We start from the raw sequence: 5723 nt of genomic DNA, 5'->3' as shown, positions 1-5723 counted from the left end.
TGACAAAACTCACATAAGATCTTAAGGAAGCTCAGTAGCTGGAAAGGGTTAAGCCCTCGAGGAGCGAGAACCTGGTTCCTGGGAAAGCTCTGAGAGAGCGATGGTAACTCACAAATGTCTGTATCTGTGATAGCTTCCAGGCAATAGAGAATCTTCAGAGTATTCAGGAACATGGGCCCTCGAGGAACGAGTACCGGTTCGTATCTGCAATCTGAAATAAAGAAAAGAGAGCGAGGCCCCCGAGGAGCGGGTACCCCTGGTAAGTCCGAGGAGGCAGAGTAGCTTGGGAGAAAAGCCGAAGCAATCCCCTTGCTAACTCGATTCGTTAGCGAATACTGAGACCTTTTATATTGGAAGCGGATGACATCATCCCAGGGGGACGACCCCAAGGTTCGCGCCCTTACTGGTACATCAATTGGAGCGCGCGTGCCCTACGTCATCAGGCAACATGGCGAATCCGCAGCATCGTGCCGGTCCAGGGACACCGGAGGGAGATGGCAAGAAGATGTCATGGCAGCTAACTGCCCATCAGACCCGAAGGGAGTCGCCACAGAGGTAAAGAGGGCAGAGTGAGGGCGTCGAGCAACGACGGATGCAACAATGCGTTTGCCTACCCAAATGATCCATACATGGGTGAAATTTCCAGAAGGTTGCAATGATGAATCTGGCAGAAAGAAGGAGTTGAACCACTAGAGGCCTGCACGTAGAATGAATTAAAGAGCCATCCCATCTTCCCATTAATGCTAGCTGAGGAGACAATTACATTCGAGTATCAATACTGTCAGAAATTTAGGGGCAGATTTTCTTGGGTTGCACGCGTATGTTATGCGCATAGCCTTTGAAAATCTGCCCCTGCACCCGCTGAGCCTATTTTGCATAGGCTTGGTGGGGCCCCGGGGCACACGTATATCCCAGGGCTTGCAAAAAGGGGAGGTCCGGGGGGCATGGCGGCGGTCCAGGGGTGATCCAGGGGCGGGGTCGAGTGCTCCAGCACAGCGGCCTGTGCCGGGGCATGGCGCGCCGGCACCCTGCCGGTGCGCGCAAGTTACGCCTGCCTCTGGCAGGCATAACTTTTGGAGTAAAGGTAGGGAGGGAGATTTAGTTAGGGATGGGGGGGGTGGGTTAGATAGGGGAAGTGAGGGGAAGGTGGGGGGGGGCTGGAAAAAAGTTCTTTCCAAGGCCGCTCTGATTTTGGAGCGGCCTTGGAGGGAACGGGGAAAGCCACTGGGGCGCCCCTCGGGCTCGGCACGTCCAATGCGCACATGTGTGCACCCCTTGCATGCGCCGACCCCAGATTTTATAATTTGCGCGCGCATGTTATAAAATTGGGTGTAGAGTTGTTCGCGCTGGATTGCATGAACAAATCTATGCCCGCACATACATTTTAAGATCTGGCCCTCATTGCGCTGTATTAGACCAGAAGGTTCTTACCCCTGGGAAAAACCACCATATGTGAACATAAGTTCACCATTACCTTGCCAACATAGAGTGTTGATATTTGGAAATAGTTTAGAGAAGTACTTTGAGGTACGATAGGTCCTATATATCAGCTTAAACAATAGCTCTACCCTCCTGCAGAAAATGCTTTTTCTCTTATTACTGCTAGCTGAGCATGGCAGAAAGAAGGCACATCCAGGAGCCCTGATGGCAAAGATCATAGTGCTTGTGATGGATTATATAAGTGTAAATGTGAATCAGTTATTTACTCTTTCGGATAATAAAAGGACTAGGAGGCACTCCATGAAGTTAGCATGTAGCACATTTAAAACTAATCAGAGAAAATTATTTTTCCCTCAATGCACTATTAAACTCTGGAATTTGTTGCCAGGGGATGTGGTTACAGCAGTTAGTGTAGCTGGGTTTAGATAAGTTCTTGGAGGAGAAGCCCATTACATGCTATTAATCAAGTTGACCTAGAAAATAGCCACTGCTATTACTAGCATCAGTAGCATGGGATATACTTAGCTTTGGGTCTTGCCAGGTACTTGTAGCCTGGATTGGCCACTGTTGGAAACAGGATGCTGGGCTTGATGGACCCTTAGTCTGACCCAGTATGGCAATTTCTTATGTTCTTATGCCATATGTCTATCACTGCCCAATAGCCGACACACAAGATGAAATTTTACTGTAATGTCCCAGGATGTATCAATCTTAATGAAAAATTGTATATCGTTAACGTACAACCAGTATTCCACAATAAGCCCAGCCAAAAGCCTGCAAATTGGAGCCATGTAGATGTTGAATAATAGTGCAGACAGAAGGAAGTGCAGCACCTATAGAACCAGAGCCAAAGCTAAGGAGATCTAAAAGATCAAATAAAGGAAATTCACCACAAAGCACATGTTGCACAATTCAAGAAAAAGATGTGTCTGACCTGACTTCATGGTGAGACATTGAGAATATGCTTCCTGCTGAGGCAGAAAAATGGAGAAATGCAGTAAAAGAAGAAAGGAGTTTAAGGTCAAAAGGAAAATTCCTTTTACAAATAACCATCTGTAAAATGTTTCAACAATCAAGATTGCTGAAAAGATCGTTTGGAGGCAGTTTACCAATTTTAATGAATGAGAGAGGAAGTAGGACTGAAACAATTTAGGGAAAATTTAAAACTTGGTTTATGACCCAATTTTTTAACATCTTAAGTGTTGCAGTTACATGGTTTGGTCTGAGTGAAGAGAGGTTTAGGCCATGGGTCCCATATTATATGCTTTACTTTGTAAATTCTGTTATTTTATTTTTTATTTTACCTATTATTGTTTTTATTTTATTTTTAACATATATGTCGCTGATTGAATTGAATTGTTGAATGTATTAATATTGTACATCACCATGGGCAATTTTTTAAAATCAGTAAAGCAATTCATAAATATTATTAAGTAAATAAGTAAATAGAAGATCTTCATAAAAATAAGATATGGATACTAGAGATGTGAACCGGAATCGGTTCGGTTCCGGTTCCGATTCAAATCTTATAATTTTTATCGTCCGGCCCGATTGGTTTTTTGTTTATTGGTTGCGCCCGATCCGATAAACAAAAAACTCACCCTGCCCCTTTAAAACTGACCCCTTAGCCTCCCCCACCCTCCTGACCCCCCCAAAAACATTTTAAAATTACCTGGTGGTCCAGTGGGGGCGCGGGGAGCAATCTCCCGCTCTCGGGCCATCAGCTGTGCTAATAAAAATGGCGCCGATGGCCCTTTGCCCTTACCATGTGACAGGGTATCCGTGCCATTGGTCGGCCCCTGTCACATGGTAGGAGCACTGGATGGCTGGCGCCATCTTTAAAAATGGCACCGGCCATCCACTGCTCCTACTATGTGACAGGGGCCGGCCAATGGCACGGATACCCTGTCACATGGTAAGGGCAAAGGGCCATTGGCGCCATTTTTATTAGTGGCAGCCGAAGGCCCGAGAGCGGGTGATCGGTCCCGGGGCTTCCACTGGACAACCAGGTGATTTTAAAATGTTTTGGGGGGGTTTGGAAGGGTGGGGGAAGGTAAGGGATTAGTTTTAAAGGGTCGGGGTGGGTTTAGGGGTTCTTTTGGTGTGCTGGTTTTCCCGCCCTCCCCCCAAATAACTCCTGTTAGTGGACACAAACCCGATTAATGATTTTTCATGATAAATCAGGGGAATTTCTATTGTATCGCACTCTTTAACGATTTTTGACTATTTAAAAAATATCGGACGATATTTTAAATCGTCAAAAAATGATTCACATCCCTAATGGATGCTGACTAAATTGCCAAGAGGCAGGCAAGCTGTAGGATGAGGCAGATACTACCATAACTTTGGTGGGCAGACTGGACGGACTGTTTGTTCCTTTTCTGCCATTCTTTCTATGTTTCCATGTTTCTATGTGTTTCGGACAGGACGGTGGACCCTTGGGCCGGCCTGGCGGAGTGTGCTGATTGGAAGAAAAGGCTCTGCAGAGATGGATCAGGCCGGGAGGCGGAACCACGGTAGAGGCACAGGTGGAGTCTTAACCCTGGAAGTCCGAGATCCCCCCGAGAGGAGCTCGTGAGGATCTGGACCGCTGGGACTTAGGTGACAACTGCGAGACTTGAAGAGAAGATGGAATCTTCACCCTGGAAGACCAAGATCCCCCTGGGAGGAGCCCGTGAGGACCCGGACCGCTGGGACTTAGGTGACGGCAGCGAGAAGAGTTGAGAAGACAGGCCAGAAGTCGAGGCAGGCGGCAGACACGAGGTAACGGAAGCAGAGCCGGAGTCAGGAACCAGAGAATCAAACCAAGGATGATCCTGGAACAGGAACTGCAGGATCAGGATCAGGAACAGCAAGACCAGGATCAGGAACAGCAGGAACGCAGCTAGACACTCAGGACAGAGGAACCTAATTGCAAGGCGATTTCCTTCAGGCATATGCCGGCCTTAAGTACTCTGCCGGCGTCTGATGTCATCCAGGGGACTGACGATGCTTCTTGGTGCTGGACCTTTAAAAGGTCCTCCTTCATGCGCGCGCGTGCCCCTGGAGGGGCGGAGTTTGGATCGGGACTCGGCGGCGTCTCCCTCGAGGAGACGCCACCGCGGAGCGGCCCGGTAGGCCCGAGAGACGCCAAGCCCCGTCGCAGCTTGCAGCGGAGAGAAAGAGGTAAGGACCGGGACCGCAACAGTACCCCCTCCCTTACGCCCCCTCTTCAAGGGACCCGATTTTCCAGGATGGTCCAAGTGGAACTGTTGCAGAAGAGATTTGTCTAGGACGTTGTGAGCAGGCTCCCAAGTGTTCTCCTCACCACAACCTTCCCAAGCCAGCAAGTATTCCCAGCGGCGGTTGAAGAAACATATATCAAGGATCTCTCAAACCTGGTATGTAGGGTCATCAGCAGCGGGGGTCTCCGCAGGATCAGGCGGTCTCCGATGAAATCTAGAAAGGACTACCGATTTAAGAAGGGAAACATGAAATACATTGTGGATGCGTAACGTAGTAGGCAAGCGTAAGTGATAGGAAACCATTCCAACCCTTTCAGCAATTCGGAATGATCCGCAGTACTTAGGAGCCAATCTTTTAGAGGGCAACCTAAGGTGAATGTTCTTGGTGCTGAGCCAGACTCTGTCTCCTGGAAGGAATACTGGTGCTGGCCGACGATGCTGATCGGCATGCCTCTTAGCGGATCTTGCTGATGCAGTGAGTTTAATTTGGATGGAATTCCAGAGTCTATGCAACTGCTGAGCAGACAACTGGGCTTCCAGTGATGGCACAGACACAGACAGTGGTAGCGGTGGTTTAAGTTGCTTCTCATATACTGCTTGAAAGGGTGACTCTCCCATAGCTGAGTGAATTTGGTTATTATAGGAAAACTCGGTCCAGGGTAGCAACTCCACCCAGTTGGTCTGTTTGTCGTTAACAAAAGGATATGCAAAACTCATGATACTCATGATACTTAGAAAACTTAAACCATTACTATCCCTGCCAAACTTCCGTTTGGCAGGGATATGTGCCAGCACGGACTATTGCAATGCTTTACTACTTGGTCTACCCTACACTACAATAAGACCGCTACAAATTTTACAAAATGCTGCAGCTCGAATTCTCACTGGAAAAAGTAAAAGAGACCATATAACAGATACACTTGCCACACTACATTGGCTACCCATAGAACAGCGAATTCAGTTCAAAGCACTTTGCTTAATACACAAACTTATCCATGACGAAAAAGTAGAGTGGCTGAACACAGCACTTCGAGTACACATCCCACACAGAAATTTAAG

The sequence above is a fragment of the Rhinatrema bivittatum genome, chromosome 2 (genome assembly GCF_901001135.1).
Source record: "Rhinatrema bivittatum chromosome 2, aRhiBiv1.1, whole genome shotgun sequence".
NCBI classification, from domain to species: Eukaryota; Metazoa; Chordata; class Amphibia; order Gymnophiona; family Rhinatrematidae; genus Rhinatrema; species Rhinatrema bivittatum.
This window is presented reverse-complemented; position numbering follows the sequence as displayed.